Source organism: Crocuta crocuta, unplaced genomic scaffold, assembly GCF_008692635.1.
Source record: "Crocuta crocuta isolate KB4526 unplaced genomic scaffold, BGI_CrCroc_1.0 scaffold84, whole genome shotgun sequence".
NCBI classification, from domain to species: domain Eukaryota; kingdom Metazoa; phylum Chordata; class Mammalia; order Carnivora; family Hyaenidae; genus Crocuta; species Crocuta crocuta.
The window spans coordinates 6263874-6291138 of record NW_027530213.1 but is presented as its reverse complement, the minus strand read 5'-3'; the positions used below and the strand labels follow the sequence as shown (position 1 = coordinate 6291138).

At 42.9% G+C, this 27265-nt stretch overlaps 1 long non-coding RNA gene across 1 annotated transcript in view; it reads left to right on the top strand.

The window, feature by feature from the left end:
• LOC144232586 (uncharacterized) overlaps positions 1 to 27265 on the top strand; it is an 86349-nt gene that overhangs the window by 26201 nt on the left and 32883 nt on the right. Inside the window, exon 3 of the long non-coding RNA XR_013335463.1 lies at positions 25222 to 25334. This is a non-coding gene — a long non-coding RNA (uncharacterized LOC144232586). The remainder of the gene's footprint in view (positions 1 to 25221; positions 25335 to 27265) is intronic.

The window sequence follows — 27265 nt, the reverse complement described above, 5'->3', positions numbered from 1 at the left end:
GGGGGGGCACGCAGCAGGGTGAGGGAGGACACAGAGCAACAGAAGAGAAGATCTATGGTTTCTTGGCTCAGAATGAACATCACCGGGCCCCTCCAGCTCCAGGGGAGCTTCTCAGGGACAGACTGAATCCTGACACTTCACAGGAGAACCAGAGAATAAGGAAAGCACGTCAGAAAATAAATAAACAAGGGAAATCACAGGGACGTAGGCCCACATAAAGTTTCTAGACTTGACACCAAAAAACATGATCTGCAAAAAGAAAAATTGGCAAATTTTACCTCCTCGAAGTTAAAACGTTAGCCTCCCTGAGCTGCAAGACTTTCCTCAAAGATGCACAACTTCCTGAACTGGTGGCAGGGAATGGCTTTGTCTCACACCCATGCGGTCACGCTGTGGTGACACAGCCCTTCCAGGCCTTCAGAACAGCTCCGTGCTTTAGGGACAGGAAGGTTGGAATCCACTCACATTTTGCCACATTCTTAGAAAGAGCCCTATCCTGCTGGTAGCCATTTTTATAAAATCGAATTAAGTTGCTGATTGACACTTCCCTCATCTTTGCTTCTCTCTTTCCTTAAGTCTGGATGCCATTTGCCACACCCCCGATGCTTTGCCACTGGGTGAGGGTTTGAGTCTGGGCTGCTCGGAGCAAGGGCCTTCTACTTATCCAGAGTCTCTGTGACTTCAGATGTGTGCAGCTGTTTGCTGCCAGGCAGGGGAGTTTCTAAAAGGAGAAAAATAAAAGGCCAGACAAAAGTCAAGCGAAGGCCCACACAAATGCATCAAACCAGTTTTTGACAAAGGAGCAAAGGCAGTTCGATGGAGGCTGGATTCTTCCTTCATCAAAACGGTGCTGGAGCGTTTGATGTCCACAGGCAGAAAACTCAGAAAACTCAAAACACCTTCAAGCCTCCACCCCCACCTTACACATTAGTACTCCTTGTTATTATTACTCATGATCACATCATGACTCACTCATATTTACACAAAAATTAACTCAAAATGGACATGGGCTTACATTTACAATGTAAAAAAACAAAACTTTCTAGGAGAGAAATAGGAGAAAATCATAGAGACCTAGGACTAGACAGCAAGGTTCTTTTTTTCTTAATTAAAAAAAATTAATATTTGTTTTTGAGAGAGAGAGAGAGAGAGAGAGCATGAGTGGGGGAAGGGCAGGAAGAGACGGATACACAGAGCCCACAGAATCCGATGCAGGCTCCAGGCTTTGGGCTGTCAGCACAGAGCCCGACACGGGATTTGAACCTACAAGCCGTGAGGTCACCTGAGCTGAAGTTGGACACTTAACTGACTGAGCCACCCAGGTGCCCTGAGGTTCTTTTTTTTTAGGTTTTTTAAAACTTTATTTTGAGAGTGAGCATGGATGAGCAGAGGAGGGGCAGAGAGAGAGAGAGAGAGAGAGAGAGAGAGAGAGGATCCCAAGCTGACTTCGTGTTATCAGCACAGAGCTTGATGCAGGGCTTGATCCCACAAACTGCAAGACCTAAGCTGAAATCGAGACAGATGCTCAACTGACTGAGCCACCCAGGGGCTCTTAGATGAAGAGTCTTTAGACTTGACATCAAGAGCATAATCCATAAAAGGAAAAAATTAATAAAATCCTCAAAATTGAAACTTTTGCCCTGTGAGGAGAATGGAACACCAAGCCCGGAAGGAAATATTTGCAAACCACGTTATCCAACAAAGGACTTGTATCCAGAATATATAAAGAACTCCCAAAACTCAATAGTAAAAAAGCCCCAAACAATCCAATTAGAAAATGGGCAAAGACACAAACAGACATTTCACTGAAGAAGACATGCAGGAGGCAAATAAACACAGGAAACGATGCTCACCATCATTAGCCATTGGGGAAATGCAAATTAAAACCACAATGAGATATCACTATCACCTATCAGAATGGCTAAAATAAAAACCACTGATAACACCAACTGCTGGCAAAGATGGGGAGAAACCGGATCACTCCTCACACATTGCTGATGGGAATATAAATGGCACAGCGACTCTGCAGAAGTCTGGCAGTTTCGTACAAAACTAAACATGCACTCACCATATGACCCAGCAGTCACTCTCTTGGACATTATCCCGGAGAAATAAAAACTCATGTTCACAACAAAACCTCTACAAAAATGTTCATTGCAGCTCTATTTGTAATGGCTTCAAACTGGAAGCAACCCAAAAGCCCTTCAATGGGTGAATGGTTAAATAAACTGGTACATCCATATCTCTGTCAATTTCCTGCTGGTGATATTATACTATAGTATAATTATACTATAGTTATACAAGATGATGTTATCATTGAGAGAAACTGGGTGAAGGAATCTTCTCGAATTACTTCTTACGTCAGCATCTGAATCTACAGTTATCTTAGAATAAAAAGGTTGTTTTAAAAAATGTAATATTGAAAAAGTCAAGTTCAGCACTGGGCTTTTTGAAGCCCTCATAAGGCAGACTGCAGAAGATCTGGGAGCTGGAGAGGAGGAACCTTTGCTTGAAAAGTGCAATGAATAATAGCACTGCCTCTTCTATGATCTGCCAGTTATGCTCCTTGGCTTTTACTCAAATGAGTTAAAAACTTATGTCCCTACAAAACCCTGCACATGAATGTTTATAACAGCTTTTTTCATAAATGCTAACACTTGGAAGCAGCCACCATGTCCTTCCGTAGGTGAATGGATAAATAAACTGTGGTATATCCATAAAATGATATATTATTCCACACTACAAAGAAAAGAGCCATCAAGCCGTAAAAAGACACGGAGGAATCTTAAATGCATGTGATTAGATGCAACACACCAATCTGCGTACTCTATGGTTTCAACTGTGTGACATGCTGGAAAAGGCAAAACTGTGGAGCTGGAAAAAGATCAGTGGTTGCCACAGGTTAGAGAGAAGGGACAGCAGGATAAATAGGCAAACAACAGAGGATTTTCAGGGCCACAAAACTCCTCCGTATGGTCCTATATCGGTGGATACGGGTCATTATACGTTCGTCCAAACTCAAAATGCACAACACCAAAAGTGAACTCTCATGTAAATCATGGATTCTGGGATTCACTGACTGTAACAAAATGTTATAAAATCTGAAAAATAAAGCCTTAAAAAATAATAACAGGGGCACCTGCGTGGCTCAGTCGGTCAAGCATCCGACTTTGCCTCAGGTCATGATCTCACAGTTTGTGGGTCCAAGTCCCACGTCGGGCTCTGTGCTGACAGCTCAGAGCCTGGAGCCTGCTTTGGATTCTGTGTTTCCCTCTCTCTCTGCCCCTCCCCTGCTTGAGCTCTCTCTCTCTCTCTCTCTCCCTCTCAAAAATAAATAAGCATTAAAAAATGAAAAAAAAAATAGTAACAGCACTGCCTTTATTAACATCCTCACACAATTCAAGGTGCTACTAGGAACATTTTCTCCTTTTAAGGACCATCCTTAAGACCACATTCTATAGTTGATGGAAGGTGGAGGGTGTCAAATATTAGTAAAGACTGTGTAGAGCACACTAGCAAGGGGGCAGGAGGTGCTCGTGTGATCAGGGATGCACCTGTCCCCCTAAGGGCAGAGATGGGTGAGGAGAAGTCTCCCTGGGGCTCTCTGGTAGGGTGGGTGCGTGGGAGGGGTTCTTGAGGCTCCAGAACAGACAAACTAGATGGAGGCAGGGCAGACAAGCGTGCGGTCCAGGGCAGAGAGGTGATAGGTGTCTGCTGGGACTTTCTGACTGGATGCCACGCTAGCGGGTCTGAGGGCCCCTGCTGTGTACGCAGGACAAGGAAGGGAGAGGGGAGAGCAGAAAAGCGAGCCAGGAGTGGGGTTGGTCCAAACTTGAAACGGAAGGGGTAGGAGTCGGAAATCTGGGATGGACCCAGTAATTAACCCAAAGGGTTGATTTACTCTGGGGACTTAGATATAGCCAGGGAATGATAGAGAATAAGGTGGGAGGGACTTTTGCTCGGTGGCATGACTTCTGGGGAGGTATGCCTGCTGATTTCCCTTATGGAGGTCTTCTTAAATGATCTCTTTTCCAAGCACTTGTTTCCGGCACGGGGTTGGGTACACAGCCACGCCTGCTGTTCATCTTGGCAGAGAAAGCTGTCTCCCTCTTGTGGTCCCTTGGGGGGAAACCACTCCGTGCACCAGGGACCTTTGGAACTGGAAGGGCCAAGGGGGTACTTCTAATCGAGAGGCACAGGCGAGGGGGGAAGTGGAGCCCCAGCCTGGCCCTAGGCTATTTGAAGCCAAAATAGACGCACAGGAGGGGTGTGAAAATCAAGGCTAGTGAAGGAGAAGAAAATGAAACAACTGCAGAAGGGGCAGAAGATTCCAGATTCCTGACTAGGCGCTGTTGCCTTGGCAACAAGAGGAGCAGCATGTTTGGAAGGAGGAGCGCTTTTGTTCTCCAAGCCCTCCTTTTGTGGGCGGCCTGAGCCCCCACCTCATCCAAGACGCCCCGGGGCACCCTCTTTCTGTGCAGCGGGGCAGCAGATACCCCCGCTTCTGTGATCATCATGGTGTGCCTTTATGGGGACAGTCACAAAGACTGGAAAAAGGCAAGGACATCCCAAAGCCCTGTGGTTGTGTATCCCCTCCTGCTGTAGGGTCTCGGTGATGTCTGTTGAACTGAGGGCTGCTGAGCCGAGGTGTTGACTTGGGGTCATGTGGCGCATGTGGCCAAGGGCCCAGACCTCCTGCCTCCTGGGGGCAGCCTGGCCCACTGCCAGCCTCATCCGGATCAATCACCGAAATGCAAATCGGAAGTTGAAGAAGGAAAGAAAGCAAGTGCTGATGCCTGGCAGGGGGAGTNCCACTGCCAGCCTCATCCGGATCAATCACCGAAATGCAAATCGGAAGTTGAAGAAGGAAAGCAAGTGCTGATGCCTGGCAGGGGGAGATGAAGGGGGTTTGCCTGAGTAACAGTCCTGTTTGAGGCTTGGAGTCAGATCAGATGCCCTGGGAAGTAAGTCCTCTCACATCCAGGGCTGAAGGAATTCCCCTCTCGGTGGCCTACTGGGTTTGGGTGGCCTTCAATCACCATGGGGTAATGGCCCAGGGCCTGCCTCTCTTCCCCTCCTGAAGGGTACATGGGGTCTCCCTCCCCGTGCGGGGCTAGCTCGGCTTCGTGACCCTCACTGTGATATGCTGAGGCCCAAGAGGGCCGTGAACTTACTTAGAACCAGAGGCTCTCACCTGTCTTCCTCCTTGCTGCCTGTAATCCCAAACTAAGATGTTTTCAAAATCCCCACTTCGTTTTTTAGATTCCTTATTTCATTTAGTTTTTAACCTTTTATTTTGAAAAATTTCAGCCTTGCAGCAAGGTGGTAAGAATAGCACAGTGCACGTCTGTCTGCCCTTGACCTACAATTATCAGTGATTGCCGTGTGCACTTTCAGCTCTATCCTTATGTAGACTTATTATATTATTACCATTAGTTATTGAACCATTCGAGAACAAGTTGCAGACACCATGATCCCTTCATCCCTGAGTGCTGAGGACACTCATTTTTATAATGACAGTATATTTATGAAGTTCAGAAAATTTAACGCTGATACAATACTAAATGTAATATACAGTCCAAATTCAAGTTCCACCAATGTCCCCCAAAATGTCCTTTTTAGTAATTTTGTTTTCTGAAACCAAGTAAGAACCTTTAAAAATATTTTTTAATGTTTATTTATTTGAGAGAGAGAGAGAGAGAGAGAGCATGATCAGGAGAAGGGCAGAGAGGGAGGAGACAGAATCCAAGCAGGCTCCAGGCTCTGAGCTGTCAGCACAGAGCTCAACATGGGGCTTGAACCCACGAACAAGAGATCATGACCTGAGCCGAAGTAGGACACTTAACCGACTGAGCCAGCTAGGCACTCTCCAAGTAAAAACCTTTTATCCTTATTGTCAGCAGTGTTGAAAAGGTGGATCTGGCTACACTCACNTTGGCTGCCTCCTCCCACCCCCCCCACCCCCCATGCTGGAGTCTTCTAACCAGGCTCATTCCTCCAGCTGCTGGGAAAGGGGCTCAGGGGACTGTCCTGTCTCACTGGCTTGGGGTGAGGAGGCAGGGAGGACAGGCTCAAGCAGACCCATGGGGCTCGCCGGTTTTCCTGCAGGGGTGCCTTGCCCTCTGATCATCAGTGGGCAGCAGTGGGCTTTTGCGTTGGGTCCACCACTGCCCTCCTAGACAGCAGACAAACAGAGTTGAGGAGGACTCAGCCTCCCTCTTCTGATCGAGAAGACAAACGGGAGTTCAGAGAAGTGGCCCAGGCCAAGCTCACTTAGCCAGTGCCTGGAAGAGGGACCAAACCAATACTTTGTCAGGACATCCAGGTCTTTTAGAGACACTTAGGTCTGGGGAACCGGGTACAAGAACAAAAGAGAGAACGTATTCTCTGGAGAGATGAGAAGCAGGGGTAGTGAACCTGCTTCTGGAGAGATGAAGAGGCAAAGCTCCAGACGTGAAGCCACTGGTGGGCTGGAGGTCAGCCTCATCACCCCTGAGGACGTGCGTTCACATGGAGGGGTGTCCCAGCGCTTGGTGCTCTCGGCAGACACCATGGCCAGCGAGAGCCTGGAGGCTGTTTTTGCCCCCTTGTGTGTGTCCCAGCTCCTAAGTGCTCTTGGTTTGGATGCTCTACTTTGCTTGGCTTTCTCAGTAGGACTGGAGCTTGCTGGGAGGAATTTGCCATAATCTGCTATTCTTGCTTTCGAAGTCACCGAGGGACACAGACAGGAGACATATGCTCAGTGTGAATGAGACATCACAGCTAAAATCATTTTTCTGGTTGCAACCAACTGGATTTTACAGGACTAAATAATTAGACAAAAAGTCATAAGCTAACAAACTCGGAGCTTTCTGCCAAGAACCCCTCTGCCTCAGAGTTTGAGGTTGGAATCGGTGGCCTGATTTATGGGGATCCTGTCCACTGGGAATGCAGAACCCTGTGCCAGAGTTGTGGGGCGTCATTCCTCCTGAAGACGGTCTGGAGCGGAGACTGTCCAGCCCGCATCCGTTTTGCAGATTAGGAGAGACAGAAAGCACACTATTGTCTTCCTGCCACTTTCATGGCTCATGATGGCCCTAGCAAAATGTTGATGGCCAAGCATTAACATGCAGCACACACAACGCTGGGATTTTCCTGGGAAAATCTTTTTCTTTTTGAAAAAATACTGGAACACCATATTCAGAAGGCTATGACTGCTAAGAGGGAAGTTTGGACAAGATGCTCAGTTCCTATCCCCTTTCCAGAACAGATCTTCTGTTTTATCTCCCACAAGAAATAGCTTGAAAAGACCACACATGTATATTGGGAGTTCATTGTGTGCTACACACTTTTCTAAGTACTTTACTATTGTTCTTTAATCAACAGTTCAGTCCCGTGGGATAGGTCCCATTCTACAGATGAAGAAACTGAGAAACTCGGATAAGGTTACACATACGTAGGTGGCACAATCAAGATTCGAACCCAGATAGTCTGGCTCCAGAGGGTACCCTTAACCACTCTTCTTTATTTTTCCTTGACATTATTTTAAGTCAGTGTGTGTTTGCTATAGACTGAATGTTTGTGTCCCCCCCCCCCAAATTCATGTGTTGATACCTGATGCCCAATGTGACGGTGTGAGGAGGTGGGGCTTTGGGAGGTGACAAGGACATGAAGGTGGAGCCCCCAGGTATGAGATTAGTGTCCTTATAAAAGAGATCCTAGAGAGTCCCCTTGCCTCTTTAACCATGTTAGGAAACAGGAAGAAGATGGTTGCCTATGAACCAAGAAGCAGGCTCTCACCAGACACCACATCTACTGGTACATTGACCTTGGACTTCCCAGCCTCCAGAACTTTGAACAATGGATTGTTGTTTTTAAGTCCTCCAGTCTGTGCTATTTTTGTTATAGCAGCCTGAATGGACTAAGACAGTGCTAGAGGTCGTCCTGAGCTGGGGCTCAGGTGGCTCTGGGGGAGTCTTCTTGTATGTAGATCTGATGTGACCTTTCCAACTTCCCAAGCTGTTGTGGAGTATTCTGGAGCTAGGACTGGATCTGCAGGGCATCGAACCTGGTAGGTAGCATGGCTTCTGGCTGGGGTGCCAGCACCACCTTATAGAGGGAATGCGGGAAAGAAGGAGGCTGCTAGGCAGCTTCCAAGATGTCCCTCGTGATCCCGGCCTCCGGTAATTCCCTCTCCTTTCAGCATGTGCTGAATTTTTTAACTGACTTCTTTTTTTTTTTTAACTTTAGATAAGAGATTTTATTGAATAAAAGCAAATGCTACTATACAAAATTCTTTTTTTTTTACATGTATTAGCTCTTTTTTTTTTTTTACAAATAGTTTATTGTCAAATTAGTTTCCACATAACACCCAGTGCTCATCCCCACAAGTGCCCTCCTCCATGCCCATCCCCCCTCCCCCCTACATCCATCAGTTTTAACTGACTTCTAACACATAGAATAGGGCAGAAGTGATAGAATGCTACTGTGGAGATTAAGTTATAAAAAGATTGCATCTTCCATCTTGGGGGCTCACACGCTCTTAGATCACTCATCCTTGGGGAATCTAACTCTGTTGTATGGTAGCTCTGTGGAGAGATTCATATGGCAAGAGTGAGGCCTTTCAACAACCAAATAAGTGAGCTTCAAAATAGATTCCCCCCACTCCCTACTCCAGTCAAGCTTTTGGATGAAAACACAGCCCTAGTTGACAGCTTGGCTGAAACCTCATGAAGGATCTGGAGCCAGAAGCACTCAGCTAATCCACATCTGGATTCCTGACCAACATGAATTGTAAAATGATAACCATTTGTTGTTTCCAGCTGCTAAGTTTGGGGATAACTTGTTACACAGCAATAGATTACTAATACAAGGAGCATCTGGTACTCATCTCCTCTCTCAGGTGTTGCCTGATGAGCTCTGATACAAAAAGCCTTGGCTAATCTGCAGGTTTTCATCAGGTTATCACACACCCAGAATGTGTGCCCTGAATGTGCAGGTGTTGCTTGGTGTCCAAGGGCTGGCAGGAAGAAAAGCTGTGTTTGGACTAACCAGTGGGGAATGGACCACTTGCCTGGCCGTGCTGAGCATGGGCAAAGAGACAGATCATCCACGCTCATAAGAACCACAGCTAACCCAGTAAATCTTATTACACACTCTTCCCACACTTCTACCCGGATTCTCTCACCAAGAAATCGAGTCAGTCAGAAAGCTTTATAGTCTACACAACACTTCCATGTACATTCTCTCTTTGGGTTTTTATAGTTGTCCTAGGAAGCAGATAAATCACCCTTCCACCAACTCAAAATCTGCATTAACTTGGAAGTATTTTCGACTTTGTCTTCATTTTTCTTTTTGCTAAATCATAATGACAAACTTGAGAAATATCCAGTCATCCTTTCCCGTTCTCAACAATGGGGCATTGTTCTCTCAGGTTTTGCCTGTAGCTTTGAGACTAATTGGTGTGAAGCCCAAGGAGTCACTTTGAAGTGATCATTTCAGTGGATCCAAGACATGATTACAGGATAGTGAGTTACTTGTCTTTCAAAGGCAAGCCAATTTGGCTTCATTTCTGGTTAACTCCTGCTTTCTTTGATGTCACCTATGTAAAAGAGTGTTACTAAAAACAATCAAAGCATATTTGTACTCCATGTTAATAGTGTTTGATGTATTTTTCATTATCTGGCTGAGAGCCTATGTTTGTTTCAGGTAAATGTAGATCTAACTTTCCTTGCAATATAAACCTGATAACTCTCAGGAGTTGATGCTTGTAATTCTCACTTGATCTAGCTCTTCTTATATCAACCAACCAGAAAAGAAATAGTTTGATTAGATAGAGATGTGGTTTTCTTCTGGGATAGCACCTTTAAGAAAACTATCCTGTTCTGGGGGCACCTGGGTACCTCAGTCAGTTAAGCATCTGACTTTGGCTCAGGTCAAGAGCTCACGGTTTGTGGGTTAGAGCCCTGAGTGGGGCTTGCTGCAGTCAGCAAGGAGCCTGCTTCTGATCCTCTGCACCTCCCTTGCTTGTGCTCTCTCTCTCAAAATAAGCTTAAAAACTTAAAAAAAAGAAAACTATCCTCCTTGCAACAGGGATCACTATGTGCTGGTTGTAATATTCCCATTTGGGGAGAGGATCTCATACAGAAAGAGGTGTGAGTCACTTGTGGTCAGGGGAATGTGTAGGGGACTGCATGTGTGTTGGGGAGACTGCACAGGTACTGGCCATGGGTGAACCCAAGAGTCTACTGTATGATGTCACTGACACCCCTGCTCAGGACAGGCAGATTCTAGAGCACATGTCTTGCAGTTGAATGCTGGGAAATGCCTGATAAACCAGGCATGGATGCATTTCTGCTTGGGCCCATGGGCTTGAAGAGGGACAAAGCTCTCTTCTATTTACTTTCAGGGTGGGCTGTGAAACTCATAGTAAGTGCCCATACCTAGCCCAGTGATTCTTAGCCCTGGCCACACATTAGAATCACCAGGGAAGCTTTGAAAACTACTGACATCCAGAACTCATCCCCTGAAGATTCTCAGTCAGTTAGTCCATGGTGAAGCCATATATTTTTTCAAGTTGAAATTCAATGAAGCACCAATGCTTTACACCTCTGCTGTACCCAGTGTGTGAAAACACCTGTTCCACCAAACATCAAACAACCCCACTTGGGGCATCTGTTTTTTCATGCTTATGAGAGACAGTTATTTCAACCTTTTCTCCTAAATTCTATATACTAGCTTGAGTTGTGCCCCCCCCCACACAAAGATATGTCCATGCCCCAGATCCTTTGAATGTGATCTTATTTGGAGAAAGGATATAACTAAATACAGGCGGGCAGCTTGAGATGAGATGATTTTGGATTATCCAGATGGGCTTTAAATCCAGTGACAAATGTCTGTGTAAGAGTAAGAAGAGAAGACATAGACATAGAGAAGAGGGGATGGCCATGAAAGATGGAGGCAGATGTTGGAGGGATGGCCACAAGTCAAAGAATGTCTGTGGCCGCAAAAAGCTGGAAGAGGCAAGGAAAGAGTTTCTCCTAGGACCTCTGGAGGAAGCATAGCCTTGCTGACACCTTGATTTCAGACTTTTGCCCTTCACAACCACAAAAGAATAAATTTCTGTTATTTTAAGTCACCAAGTTTATGGCAATTTTGTTATGGCGGTCACTAAGGATGTCCTATTTTCTATTTTCTTTATTCATCCTTTCTTTGACTCTTTTCAGGTGTCTCTTGACTGCTTTACAGATAAAGTTTACATTTCTCCTGATTTCTCTCCATCTTGACTGAGGCCCCCTTGTGCCTTAGCAGCAGCCCGATGTGGACCTGTGACTGTGGGCCCCTCTGAGATTCTGGCTGTTTTCTTGCTCATTTTGACCATTCTTCTTGGAGTGGTACACATTTTCCCTTCCCATAGTTATCTCTCTACCTGTGCTCACAGATAATGTCTCCTTTACCTGCTTTTCCCAGGGTCTTTATAGTACTACGTTGATGCACTGGGGTGTAGGGAGAGGCAAAGGCAGTGGGGATAGAGAATAATGAGAGGAAGAACCCTAGGATATGAGGCTAGGGGCCAGGACAAGTTTTATGGGCCAAATGCATGGTTTGCAGCTCTTGCAAAACGATTTGCAAAAAGTATCTTGTGCATTGTCTTAGCAGAAGGGCACAGGAATGTTGGGACATCAGAGTCTGAGAATGTTCTAGGTCTTCGGAGTCTGGGAATACTTTAGGTCTTATTTCTTTGGTTCAGTCCTTGTATTGTTTTATAGAGAAAAGTAGCTCCTCCTTCAAATAGTTACTCCTACTAAAGTGGGCAGAAGCAGAAGGGAGTGGGAGAGGCTGTGTTCCAATGTAGTCTCCCTAACTGTTTACTGGCTTTGAGTGAAGGTTCATGTTCATCTAGTGTCTTGCCTGGGATGCCTGGCCAGTACCTGTAGATGATGATATGAAGAAGAGGGACACTCAGCAGAGTCTTGTGAAGGGTCAAGGATGGTGGAAGAGGGATAACCCAGGCAGAGCCAAGGATCAGAGCTAGGGGACCCAGGGCAGAAAGCAGGAAGTCTATAGAAATTAGGGCAGCCAAGAAAGCCTGCAGAGGACACAGAACCAGTGAGCCGGTTTCTGGTTCCAGGTGATGGTGGAGGGAAAGCTGGCTGTGCTGATGCGGTTTCTTTCTTTTTAAAGTAACCCTTGAATTTTATTCTAATAAACTTTTGTTGAGGTAGCGCAGAGAGCTTCTGTATGCTCCACACCCAGTTTCCCCTATCATTAACATCTACTGTGAGTGTGGTACTTATGTCACCATGAATGAACCAATATTGATGCATGATTTTAAACCAAAATGCATATTTTATTCAGATTTCCTGAGTTTCCCCCCTAATATCCCTTTTATGTTCTAGGATCCCATCTAGGATCCTACATTTACTTTTAGTTGCTGTATCTCTTTAGGCTCCTCTCGGTTGTGACAGTTTCTCAGACCTTATTTGTCTTTGATGACCTTGACAGTTCAGAGGAGTACTTCTCGGGTATTTTGTAGAGTCCTTCAACTGATACTTGTCTGAAGTTTTTCTCATGATTACACTGGGGCTATGGGTTTTGGGGAAGAAGACCACAGAGGTAAAATGCCTCATTGTGTCATATCAAAGGCACACTACTATTAACATGACTTATCACTGTTGATGTTAATTTGGATCATCTGGCTGAAGTATTCTTTGATAGATTTCTACACTACAAAGTTACTATTTGTCTGCCTTTCTATACTGTCCTCTTTGGAAAGAAGTTACTGTGCACAGCAGACACTTAAAGAGTGAGGAGTTATGCTTTCTTATCTTGAGAGTGTACTCTATTCTAGAGAAACTATTTCAAATTCCTCTTCACAAAAGATTTGCTTCTCATCCCCCATTTATTTATTTACTCATTTATTTATGATAGAATGGGCTCATTGAGGGGCGCCTGGGTGGCTCAGTCGTGTAAGCGTCCGACTTTGGCTCAGGTCATGATCTCACGGTTCGTGGGTTCGAGCTCCGCATCAGGCTCTGTGCTGACAGCTAGCTCAGAGCCTGGAGCCTGTTTCAGATTCTGTATCTCCTCTCTCTCTGACCCTCCCCTGTTCATGCTATCTCTCTCTCTCTCAGAAATAAATTTTAAAAAACATAAAAAAAAAAGAATGGGCTCATTGATATTTACCTTATACATTGAGTTATAACCCAAATACTATGTTGTAAATTTTGTTGCTCAAATTGCTCCTGGTTTGGCCATTGAGGACTCTTCCAGTTTGCTCCTGGGTCCATTTGATGTAACCCCAACAGTATGAGTTGTTTTTTGTTTTTGTTTTGAATACTTCCTTACTTTCTGGCATTGCAAGATGTTACAGGATCATCTTGTATATTTCCTGCCCCAGTCTTAGAATCATCATTTCTCCAAGGAGCCATGGTCCCTTTCACTGGAGAATGTTATTATAAACCAAGATCTGGATGGCCATTGTTTCTAGACTTCTCAGCTGATACAGAAAGGAGGATATGTGTGTATACCAACTTGTGTCTACACATATATCTATAAATATTTATACACATAATCATCACTATCTACTTTAAGTGAAATATGAGTTCATACTAATGTCTCCAACTCTACTCCATTGCTGCATGGATTATTCTAGTCTCCTCTTATTCCTTATTTGTAACCTCCCCCCTACCCAACAGTGAGAAACCCAGCTGTGTCCTCCTGCCATCCATTTACTTGATTGTCCAATTCCAATATATATACATAGTGGTTTCAAAGTTGAAGGGGTGCCTGGGTGGCTCAGTTGGTTAGGCATCTGACTTCGGCTTAGGTCATGATCTCACGGTTCGTGGGTTCGAGCCCTGCGTTGGGCTCTGTGCTGACAGCTAGCTCAGAGCCTGGAGCCTGTTTCGGATTCTGTGTCTCCCTCTCTCTCTGACCCTCCCCTGCTCATGCTGTCTCTCTCTCTCAGAAATTAAAAACAAAACAAAACATTAAATCAAAGTTGTTAACTCGTACTCTCATGTGACATAACATTACAGATAGAATGCAGTGCTGTGCCTATGTACATTCCTCTGCCTTTAATCTTACAGACTCTACCCATTTCCAAAGTGACTTAGGTCAGCACTTTATTTCCCTACATTCTACATTTTTTAATGTTTATTCATTTATTTTGAAATGAGAAAGCAGGTGCATGCGAGTGAGGGAGGGACAGAGCGGGGAAGGGACAGAGAGAGAGAATCCCAAGCAGGCTCCGCACTGTCAGCAAAGACCCGACACAGGGCTTTATCTCATGAATCATGAGATCATGACCTGGGCTTATATCAAGAGTTGGATGCTTAACCAGTTGAGCCACCCAGGAACCCTTACATTCTGCATTTTTATCTGGGATCTCCTGACCTCCTAAATAATATTTATTCCAGCTTATATAGAAAAATACTAGAAAAAGACTTACACTTGAACCAGCCTATGTGGTTTAGAGTAATGGGATACTAGGGTGCCTGGGGGTCTCAGTAAATTAAGCTTGTGGCTTCAGCTCAGGACATGATTTGGTGGTTCCTGAGTTCAACCCCCTTGCGAATTTGAGCCCCACATTGGGCTCTCTGCTGTCAGCACAGAGCCTGCTTGGGATCCTCTGCCCAGCTCACCCCCTTTCTCTGCCCCTCCTCTGCTCTCTATCTCAAAAATAAAATAAAGATTAAAAAATAGAATAATGGGATGCTTTGATCATGAGGGTCCATGCCAGTTGCTTACTCCTATGCCAAGTGATGGTATCAGGATGCTGGTGTTGTCCATCTATCTATAAGTACATGATTTTTATGGAAAAGGAGCAGTTCCCCCAAAGGAAATGGGGGGGGGGTTGTCCACAACATTCCATTCCTTAATCCCACAGCATACACACAGATCTTTCTCATATTTATAGTTTAAAATATGCCTCCTCCTAACAAAATTTGTATATCTTTTTTATCTAAAAGAAAGTCAAGCTAAAGCCCACACAATTACCATATCCAGCTGCAAATCTAGGACTCTGGGTGAGGTTTCTTTCTTTCTTTCTTTCTTTCTTTCTCTTTCTTTCTTTCTTGTCTTTCTTTTTCTTTCTCTCTTGTCTTTCTTTCTCTCTTGTTTGTCTTTCTTTATTTCTCTCTTGTCTGTCTGTCTTTCTTTCTTTCTTTCTTTCTTTCTTTCTCTCTCTTTCTTTCTCTTTCTTTCTTTCTTGTCTTTCTTTTTCTTTCTCTCTTGTCTTTCTTTCTCTCTTGTTTGTCTTTCTTTATTTCTCTCTTGTCTGTCTGTCTTTCTTTCTTTCTTTCTTTCTTTCTTTCTTTCTTTTTTTCTTTCATGTAGCTTCTCATGGTCAGGCAAATACCCAGAAATATTTGGATTTTAAAAAAGAAGAAAAAACAGGGTAATACTTAACCAAAGATATTAATTTTTAATAGAAGAATAGCAAGGGAGATTTTCTTAGACAGGAAACATTCATACATTTGTAATTCTCTTCACAAAATACTGTGTAGGTACTCTACTACTCTGTTCCCGTGTTAGTCAGGGCCAGTGGAGAAGGCAGACAATGAAGGATACAGATTCATGTGTTTTGGGGACCTCTGTTCTTACTCTTAGCATTGTTTAATGTATTTCCTTATTTTGTTTATATACAGAGTTCACTTACCAGTGCTAACTGAAATTCAAATAAGTATCTTTTATGTTTCATGACAGTTTCAATTAGTAATCACTTTGCATTTGTCAAGACTTTTGTCTGTTCTTCTTTAACTCCATTAATCTTAGCTGAATTTCAAAGCATTGAAATTAAATTGTATCAAACTGTTTACTTTGAAAACCTTTAAAAATGTCAATGGACTGGGAATATTAATTGGCACAGAGTATCTGTGAAGGCAGAATGAGGTACAATATGCGACCATTGCTAATATGATAAAACCAAAGTTGACATTAATAAAAGATTTGTAGGGGCGCCTGGATGGCTCAGTCGGTTAAGCGTCCGACTTAGGCTCAGGTCATAATCTCACGGTTCATGGGTTCGAGCCCCACGTTGGGCTCTGTGCCGACAGCTAGCTCAGAGCCTGGAACCTATTTCAGATTCTGTGTCTCCCTCTCTCTCTGACCCCCCCCGCTCATGCTGTCTCTCTTTCTCTCTCTCAGAAATAAATAAAACATTAAAAAAAAAAAAAAAAAGAATTGCTGGGGCGCCTGGGTGGCTTAGTTGGTTAAGCGTCCGACTTTCGCTTAGGTCATGATCTCACGGTTCGTGGGTTCGAGCCTCGCCTCGGGCTCTGTGCTGACTGCCAGCTCAGAGCCTGGAGCCTGTTTCAGAGTCTGTGTCTCCCTCTGTCTCTGACCCTCCCCTGCTCATGCTGTCTCTCTCTCTCTCTCTCCTAGAAATAAATAAAAATATTAAAAAAAAAGAATTGTAATAATTTGCCATCTGTTTGATCATCTGATGCTTCTTAGCATACTATAAAATACTACAGAAAGAAGGAAGCTATTATCAGTTTATGCAAGGTAGTAATACCATGTTTGCAAGCAGAACCTCTTAGTAGTTGAGTCTTTATTGCTTCCATTCCTTTAAGGATTCTGGTATTTCTCTGTCTCTCTGTCTCTCTGTCTCTCTGTCTCTGTCTCTGTCTCTGTCTCTCGTACACACACACACAGTTTTTAAGTTCCCCTAGTGAGAGAATGTTTTAACCATTTAATGAATTAATGTTTTTAATATAAAAATTCAAATTTAATATAATTGTCTCACTCACAGCATAAATACAAGGTTAAAAAGAGAGAGGCATTGCAGGTTGTGTGGGCCAATATTAGGCCAATGTTTAAAATCAGGTGGGTGAAGGGGTCCCTGAGTGGCTCAGTTGGTTAAGCGTTTGACTTCGGCTCAGGTCATGATCTCACAGTTCGTGAGTCTGAGCCCCATGTTGGGCTCTGTGCTGAGAGCTCAGAGCCTGGAGTCTGCTTCCGATTCTGTATCTCCCTCTCTCTCTGCCCCTCCCCGGCTCACACTCGGTCTCTCTGTCTCTCAAAAATGAATAAACGTTAAAATTTTTTTTAAAAAATCAGATCAACATTGTTTTCTCTCAATTCTATCAATGTATTACTATGACTGTACATATAAGCTTACTTGGAGATAATGTCAGTTAAGTTTCCATTTAAGACCCTTTATGGATATGAAACTTGCCTTCTCTGCCTTCTGGCTTCTTGGCCTCCCTGTGATAGACAGACTCTGATAAGTAGCCCATTTTAAAGCTTGATCTTTTCATGCCTCTGCCGGAAAAATTTCAGTAATGCTATTCCTTAGGCTTCCATCTCTGGTCTTCCATAATTTGACTATCACCTGCCCATTTAACCTTATTTCTCATCAGTTACCCTCCTTCTCCTCCTATTTTTTGTCTTTAATGTTTTATTTATTTCTGAGAGACAGAGAGAGAGACAGCGTGAACAGGGGAGGGCCAGAGAGAGAGGGAGACACAGAATCCGAAACAGGCTCCAGGCTCTGAGCTGGCAGTCAGCACAAGCCCGACGTGGGGCTTGAACCCACGAATCGTGAGATGGTGATCAGAGCCGAAGTTGGATGCTCAGCCGACTGAGTCACCCAGGCGTCCCTCCTATTTTTTCTTTTGGGTAGAAAATCCTTTCCTAGTTTTGACTAGCAGTTCCTGAGGGCAGTGACCCCATCTTGTTTATGGCAAAGATCATTGTGGTTATAATCTCTTTCTTTTAAAAAAAATTTTTTAAAATGTTTATCATTTTTAAAAGAAAGAGAATGAGAGTGAGTGAGCACAGGGGAGGGGCAGAGAGAGACACACACACAAACAGAATCCAACACAGGGCTCAAACTCAGAAACTGTGAGATCATGACCTGAGCCAAAGTCAGATGCTTAACTGACTGAGCCACCCAGGCGGCCCTGTTATAATCTCTTTCATAGATACTTGCCAAAGAATGAGTATGTGTTCACTTAAATTCTACCCAACTTTTCCATATTCAGCTTGAATGATACCACTTCCAAGAAAACTCTGATTCCTTCATCTGGAACTAACTTCAAGCACTGTGATTTATAACTCCCTTTGTTATAGCACTTTCTACATACACATATCCTTGGCTGATGCTCTGTACTCATTCGTCTTTGAAAACATAGGAGAGAGGCATCTGGGTGGCTTGGTCAGTTAAGCATCTGACTTCAGCTCAGGTCATGATCTCACAGTTTGTGGGTTTGAGCCCTGTGTCAGGCTCTGTGGGGACAGCTGAGAGCCTGGAGCCTACTTCAGATTCTGTGTCTCTTTCTCTCTCTGCCCCTCTTTGTGCTGCCTCTCTCTGTCTCAAAAATTGAATAAACGTTAAAAATTAAAAAAAAAGAAAACATAGGAGAATAGGGAGAGGAACTTGGAAAATAATAATAATAAAATAACCAGCTGATTTGATGTCTTTACCACACATTTGCCTCTTCTCCTTTCACAGATGGCAATTAATCTTTCCTACCAAAATTTGCTCTCTGCACTTGTGTTCTCTCTTGTTTTTTTTCTTTTTTTTTTCTTCTTCTCTCCTCTAACATAAGTTTATCAATATCCTTCTTTGCAGGATCATTTTCATCAGCACTCAAACGTGCTCTTATATTTATCTTCTTAAAAAACAATCCCTATTGATGCTCTATCCTTTTCTAACCACCACATTCTCTTTGCTTCCTTTTATAGCAAAATGTTTTCAATTGTCCATGGCACCTTCTTCATCATGTGTTCTTCGTGCATCTCTTGTAGATTGGGTTTATAACCCCACAACTTCACCATGGTTGTTCCTATCAAAGTCATTAGTCTGATCTCCATATTTCTAAATTCTATGGTCATTTTTTCTGTGTATAATCAAGCTCTCAGAGGCATTTAACATAGTTGATGACTCTTCTTATTGAAATATTATTTATGTTGGTTTTCATGACATCATACTCAACCAGATTTATTTCCACTTCTTTGACTGCTTAACAGTAATGGAGATAAAATAAATCATAAAATAGTCTCAATTAATCAAAAGAAGTAAATAAAAGAGAGGAAAAGAATGAAGAATAGATAGGACAAATAGAAACCAAAAAGGAGAATGGTAAATGAAAGTTCTACCATATAGATAATTACATTAAATATAAATGGCCTAAACACCCTAAATAAAAGGCAGAGATTGTCAGACTGGATAAAAATGAAAGACTGTGCCATGTGCTTCCTACAACAAACTCTCTCTCTCTCTTTTTAAAATTAACTAAGTAACTAACTAACTAACTAATTAAATTTAAATCCAAGTTAGTTAACATATAGTGTAATAATGATTTCAGGAACAGAATTTAATGATTCATCACTTACATATAACACCCAGTGCTCATCTCAACAAATGCCCTCCTTAGTGACCCTTGCCCATTTAGCCCATATGTTCACCCAACACCCCTCCAGTAGCCTTCAGTTTGTGCTCTGTATTTAAAAGGGGGGGATGGGCATGGAGGAGGGCACTTGTGGGGATGAGCACTGGGTGTTATATAGAAACCAACTTGACGATAAGCTATTTTTAAAAAAATAAGTCTCATATGATTTGTCTCCCACTCTGTTTTTATAGTATTTTCAACAAACTCTCTTTATGTGCAAAGACACAAATAGGTTAAGAATAAAAGGATGGTTAAATGTACGCCATACTAACATCTATCCAGCAAAAGCTGAATTGGCTACATTAACATCAGACAAAGTAGCCTTTGGAATAAGGAATATTGCCAAGGATGAAGTAGGAGAGTTCATAATGATAAAGTAATCAATTTATCAAGAAGGAATAATAATTCTAAATGTATATCCATCAATTATCAAGCTTTAAAATACACAAAGCAAAGACTCAACATAACTGAAAGGACAAACAGGCAAATCCACAACTACAGTTTAAGACAACACTCCTTTCTCTATAATTGATAGGAGAAGAAAATCAATAAGCATATAGAACTTGAGCAATATATCAACAATGTGATATAATCGACACTTATTTTAAAATGCTCCATGACAAACAATAGAATACTCATTTTAAAAATTTGCACATGGAACATTCATTGAAGATAGGTCATATGTGAAGTCATAAAATAAGTCTCAATAATTTAAAAGAAATGAAGTCATGTGGAATTTGTTCTTCAATAATAATGGAATTAAATTAGAAATCTATGATGGAAATAAAGTTAAAAAAAAAAAAGAAATCTATGATGGAGATCGCCCATGGAGAGCATGCAGAGAGAGTGGAGATATGGTCCAAGGCTAAAACTTGGGGAAATACCGCAAGAAGAGCTCTTGAAGAAAACTAATGAGAAAAGGTCAGAGAAGAATAAAGAGAACCAGGAAAGAAGAGTCATAGAGGCTAAAGGAATAGATAAATACAAGGAACCATAATGTTAAATGAAGAAGTATCCAATATGAATGTTGAAACAAATCCACTGCATTTGGAGACAGTACTTGGAAGAGAGCAATTAATGAGAAATGGGAAGTAAAGGCAGTATCTATCCCTTTTTCAGGCAATCCTTCTTATCTCTTGGGAAAGCCAAAAGAATAGAAAACAACAACAATGCAGGTGGCTGGAGGGAGAGTCAGGGTCAGAAGAGGTGATTTTTTTTTTTTTTTTAGTTTGTTAATTTGTGGTTTTAAAGATAAGGGAGATTTGAACATGTTTGCAGACTGAAGGTTAAGAACTGGTAGTAAAAGAGATGGGAAGGAGTGGAGTTATGACCATAGGTGGGGATTCATCATGAATACAGAAATGAGAAGTAATAGTGCGTTACTGGTAAGTGAAAATGTAGATCAGTTTGTAGGTGGGGCTGAAAATCGCTATACAGAGCACCACCATTGATTCAACTTTTACCTTTTTGTTAATGATTCTCAAACTTTACCCCTAGCCCTAAACGTTGATCTCCAGACTCAACTTCTAAGTGTTCTCTGGCCGTGTTCACTTAGATAGACCACCACTTTGCATTTACATCTATGAAAACAAACTTGTATTCTGCCTAACAAGTTCCCTTTCTGTTTCCCCTCTTTCCGTTGTCCCCTCTTGGCTCAGGTAATTGAAACCTCATGTCAACCTGGTGTGTGGCATTCCCTAGCCTTATGTCAGATGAAAAGTTGAGTTCCACTTCTCAAAAGCTACAGGGCATGGGGTGGGCTGTTGGTGCATGTGGAATGGGTGTGGGTGATGGATCATGAAAGATAGGTTTTGAAAACAAAAATAAAATATGGATTTTGAGATGAGGACAAATCAAAGCCAGCCAGGCTATCCCCAGTATCACCAATTCACAGAGGTGAGTCAGGAGAGAGAATCTACGTAGAAAGACAGCAAGATGAAATTTTGTGGGATCAGAGATTAGAGAGTTTGGAGTGTGGAAAGCTCTGAACTGTTGAAATTCTAGATCTAAACCCTTATCATGGTGTTCCTTTGAACTTAAACATGCCCATGGAAAGAGTCATTAAAAGCACCAACCTGTCATAGACTCCCCAAGTTTATAGGTTGAAGGATCCATTATTCTTTTACACCCTAGTATTGGAATGCAGACTTCACCTTGATTGTTCCTTCTCTTTCCCTCATCCCCATTCTACTGTGATTTATTTTTGAATGCTAGATATTCTTCCTCTGCAATGTTTCTGTACTCTGTCCCCCAAAGCATGCATCTCCCTTTTCTTCCTTTTCTTCTCACCAACCACTGTCTAGATTCCTTATACCTTTTGTTTCTAGTCAGTGTAGAAATGTTTTTTAAAAAAAAAAAAAAGGTTTTCTCATAGTTTTCCTACTCTTGGCAGACTAGACCTGGCTAGACGCCAGTAGTAGCAACGTGCATGAATATGAAATACATATATATAGTAATGAAGAAAAACACTGATCCAACCCTTGGAAAATAACTCCGCTAAAAGTCTAGGTTTATATTCTGGGCCAAGATGTCGATTGTTGTTTATTTGCTCTGAGCCAGACATGGTGGCTACAAGTCGCTTGGTTTTCCAAAGTTCTCACAAGACATTATAGCCCTGCACAGGCCCCCTTCGGAGTAGATTTAATTAGGGCAAGCGATATGAATGTTTTTGCCTGGAGACTGCTACAGTCCTTTTGCGTGATGGTGAATCTGGGAGTCATCCATGCTGGGCCATCACCCCACTCTTTTTCCCCCATCAGTAACTTTGAATTTCATAAATGCTTGGATGTGTAAGTCCTCCGGAAAGGATCTTCTTTCCTCATTCACCTCAACCACATGGGATCACTTGTGGTTTGGGGCCAATGTATTAATAGCACTATAAATACAGCTCACAAACCGTTCATCACTTCTCTCTTTGACATCATCTTTTTCAAGGACAAAAACCTCCATTTTGTGGTAGGCATTGCTGCTTTTGGCCTACAAGAGTCTGGAAACAGGGTCTTGTCAAAATTCAATTCAAATCTGTGGCCACATTTACTCCTGTGTTGGCCCAATGGCAGCAGAGTATCTGTTACAAATAGTTAAGCTACCAGTCACATCAACCAGCCATTATTCTTATCTCTCTGGTCACAGAATTAAGCTGTTCATGTATCCTCATCTTCACATTCAAGAAGCATAAAAACCTATCAGAGCATCTATTGATAATGGCTCTTCCTGGGCCCTAATATAAAGGAACAGGGGCCCCAACCATTGTATGAGGGATGGAAATAATTGTGACATAAGGGTTGGGTGCCAGGTGCTGTCATTGAGGGCCATGAGTGGTAGAGGAAGGTAGCAATATGGCCTGCCACTCAGGCCACCCAGGAATGCTGGCCAAACCCCAGGGACAGAGCTGGCTAGGGAGAGCAGCATGGAAGGCAGTTTAGAAAGCCCTGGGTTTCACCAAAAGATCCAGATGACCCTGTATGGGGGACACATCCTGGTTTAATCTGGGGGAGCAGAGGCTGGAAATAGTTTTCTATTTACTATCCAAAGCCTGGGTGTGACTCAGGTAGAGAGAAGACACAGTTCTGGGTCTCCAACTCCTGTCCTGAAGTTTCCCCAGTAGTGGTTCTCACCAGGGGAGTGGTACCACCTCCTTAAGAAGAGCATTTGGAAATATGAGGGGAGCATTTTAGTTAGTCACCATGCTGTGGGTGTTGGCATGAGGAACTGAGAGAAGGAAGGCAAAATGTCATCAAGGTTTGGGACAGGGGCACCCGAAGAATCATCCTGCTGGGATGTCTCCCTATGAGAAACACACGTGGCCTTCCCAGGAAGCTCCCACCAAGTCTGGGCAGACTCTGTATTTTGGAGCTGAAATATGGTGTCCGGCTCTTGTCTTTGCCTGTCACAGCACAGAACTCTGAGCTCCACGTTTCAGGGGCTGGCACTGCCCAGCATTAGCTACAAACACAAAGTGCCTGTGCAGGTCAGCAGCTCCTATAGTTGACAGCAACACCCAGCCTTCATTATCACCACAGCAAAGAATATTTGTAGTAGAGATTGCTCCTCTGAGAGGAGAACTGAGTTCCATGGCAGGTTCATGATGAGAATGGCTTTAGAGGGATGGGTGGGAAGCAGTTTTAATTTGCCACCTGTAGCTCTCAGGGAACAAAGAAATCCCCAGAAATAGGAGCTCATTCAGCATTTAGACGGTTCTAGAGGTTTGCAGCACCAGGCTTTTCTTTCCCAGGAACTAACCCAGATGTTGATTGGTCATTTTCTTGAACCAGAGTAATGGTATTTTGACAATGGCTAGAACCAAGCTTAGAAATAGAGGCAGCAAGATTGTGGCTTCTCTTCTGAATTTTCTTTTTCTCTTCCCCTCTCTAAAGGTAAGAACAAAGCCTGCCAGTAGTTTGCTAATTGTCTTCAAGTGAAAAGACTGTTTAATTCAGAAGAGATTTTAGACTCCCAGGGGCATGACGCCCATCATTTCACAATGGAGAATTATTTTGTGGTATTTATTTTATGATTCCTGACCCTTGTTCTAAATCTTGCTGGTGTGTTTTCATTTAAAATGTATTAACTGAAACTTGGCATCATGACTTGGCTCTATTAAGCTCTACAACAGCTTAATCCAGATTTTATTATACTGGGACTTGAGTATATGAACTATAATATTGGGGAAGCTTGAGGATAAATAAAGTAATTTTGATACTTACTATGCATTTAACTCTTTTGATGCCCACGTGGCAACTAACTGGAGTATATTTGTGGTTGGTTTTCAACGTTTTCAAAATGTTGCCACAGTAACTGTTAAGCCTTCCTGACACTGGGGCTCATGGGATGGGGCAGCCTCAGCTGTAGGTTCTGGGTCCTGTGGTTTTCATTCGTTAGGCCTGTCTAGTGGATGTGGACCCCAACTAGGCAGCCTTAACCTCTCCTCTGAGCCCCAGGATACTCACATTTGACCACCTCCTTACCAGATTTCCTTGGAAACCTTGTGAGTTCTTCAACCTCAATGCTTACAAGTGAAGTTCCTGAGCTCCCCCTCAAACCTGCTTCTTGACTGTACACCCCTTCTGGAAGGGGAGCCACCATTCACTCAGTTGCCCCTGCAACTCTCTCTCCTTTACTACAAACTTCTAAGTCACATCTGCAGTCCATCCACTTCTCTCCATCTCCACTGCCCCATCCCGGCTCCAGCACCAGTGGTTCTCACTTGGACTATCCATTAGCTTCCTCTCTGTCTCCCCAGGACTATTTGTGACTGGGATCATCTGTAGCTTTCTCTCTTGCAGACAGAGTGATCTTCTCTGAGTAGAAACCAAAGAACTTTGCAGCCCTGTCCCAAACCCTTCAATGGCTTCCCAGTGCACCTGCTCAGAATTTAAGTCTTTCACATGTCCTCAAGACCCTGTGTGACCTGACCCTTTTTACCTCCCAGCTTCTTCTCACTCTGTTTCCACCTTTTATTGGGTGTTGGACTCCCCAGTCTTTCCCCTAAACCAGCTCCTGGCTAGGGCCCCCTTATCAATGCAATTTGATCCCCTCCCCATCTAATTAAAGCCCCCATTATATTCTCTCATAGCAACCAGTACTATTCCTTCAGGACACTTATCACAGCGTGTACTTTTATATTCATTGCTGTATTCTAATTTGGCACCTGTTCTTCCTACTAAACTTCAAGTCCCATTAGGGTTTGGACATTGTCTGTTTTGTTCACTACCATAAGTTCAGTGACCAGATCAGTACATGCTGAATAAATATTGGCTGAGTTCATATGTTCTGACTTCAAGTACTTGATTATCACCTTCATCAGCAAAAGTTAACTGAGCCTCTGCTATATTCTTTCTAGATGGAGAGAAACATAAAATCTAAAAGAATTTAAGAACCATTAGAAGATTTTTAAATAAAGTGGAAATCCATATTTTCTGAGTCTGGAATTCCCAAAGGACTTTTGGAGCACTGGTGAGTAACCATGTGAAGAACTCATGAAATGGAGGCAGGTTGAGGAAGAAGGACTTGTGACCAGGGGTCTCAGAGAGCTGAGCACAGGGCCTAATGGACAAGAAATCCACAGAGAATGTGTGTGGTGGCCACCTAGCTATGTCCTCTCACTGGGTCTTGTTCTCAGTCCTGCTGTTAATCCATCAAAGTCTGTGTGTTTGTTGTTCGAGGCATTTTACCCAAAACCCCCAACCACATTGTCCAAGGAGATACAGCTCTGCTCTTGCATGCTGTTCTTTCTGGACTTCTGGAGCCCCCAGGGTGCATGTAATGGTGGATTTTCCCCATAATCCCTTAACAGCTCTGGGTACAAAGTCCTACTATTAGAATTAAGGTATTTTAGACTCCTTTTCCAGGAGATAAAATAAAATGTGCTTAATTGTTCCTAGCTATAATGCATTTACTTGTTTTCAAGTTTTCATGTGGGTCTAGAGAGTTTGTATGTGAAAGAAATCTTTACTAAGTTTGAAAATAATTTGTAGAAAATTAGAAGAAAAAAAGGCAAAGGTGGGTGAAGGCCATTGGCTCCAGTGGTGCTGGCACATATTGAAGGAAGTCTGAAAGGTCACATTTTAAGGCCATTTTCCTCTGTTTTTTATAAGAACAAATACAGTACTATAAATTTAGGATGGTAGGCTTATAAACCACTAAGGAGGGAAAAGCAGATATTCCAAAGATATGTACAAAGTCTTATCACTAATCTTTTCAGTGATGGGCTGTTTAGGTTAAAGACATGCTTATGAAGAATTTAGGTAGGACCCCGGAGGTCAAACTCTGAGCTTAATTCATCAAAGACCCAACGAGGAAAAATGGAAGGAAACTTCTCCAAGGTCTGCTCTAGTTGGATGGTGCCTCTCCACCAGCTTCTCAAACACTTCTTCATTGCACTGTGCTTCTGAAAACGGAAGGGGAATTTTCTTAAGAGGTCTTCTAGTTTGGCTCCTGGCTTCAACAAGGGAGCTAAGAATAATAAACACCTTGTACACTTGGATTCAAAGAAGCTAAGTGACCTTGCCCAAGGTCACATACCTAGTAAACAGCAGAGCTGGTATGAGAACCCAGGCCAGGGTGGACCAGACCCATGCTCTTAACTCCTACCCCGTATCTTGCCTTCCCAGTTCACATCCGTGTAAATTCATGGTTCTCAATGTTTTGGTGTTGCCATGTTTTATTTATTTATTTATTTATTTTATTATTAAAAAAAATTTTTAATGTTTTATTTATTTGTCAGAGAGAGAAAGATAGCATGAGCAGAACAGGGTCAGAGAGAGAAGGAGACACAGAATCTGAAGCAGGCTCTAGGCTCTGAGCTGTCAGCACAGAGTCCGAGGTGGGGCTCGAACCCACAAACCTGAGCCGAAGTTGGACGCTTAACCGACTGAGCCACCCAGGCGCCCCTTGGTGTTGCCATATTTAATGCTCCAGTGTCTTGGTTCCCCCTATTGTTTCTCCTTTTTTCCAACTACTCCCCACCTCCTCCTTCTTCCAATCTGTCTACAGGGCATTATGAAATAAAAATGTAGTAATTTTCTTTTTTAGAGAATGTTCTAACCCCTTGGTCCTCTGCCCCACCTCCTTTGCCCATCATAACAAGGTTTAAAAACTAAAGCATTTAGAACTTCACAACTGCTCACCATGCAGAAAATGATTCCCTTTCATTTATTGTGCAAATATATGCCTGAAATGTGGAATATAATCTTCCCCATTTCTAGAGATATTGCCCTGGGCTTCTGTTAGCAACATTATTTTCTTTGGAACCTTATGCACCTATACAGAAGGTTCTAATTATGCTTTAGCAAATCTCAGTGAGAAAGATCTAGTGCAGTAAGTTGATCTCATTTCAAGTCAAGATCATCTGCAAAAATTGTATTCTATTTTTAAGTCATACAATC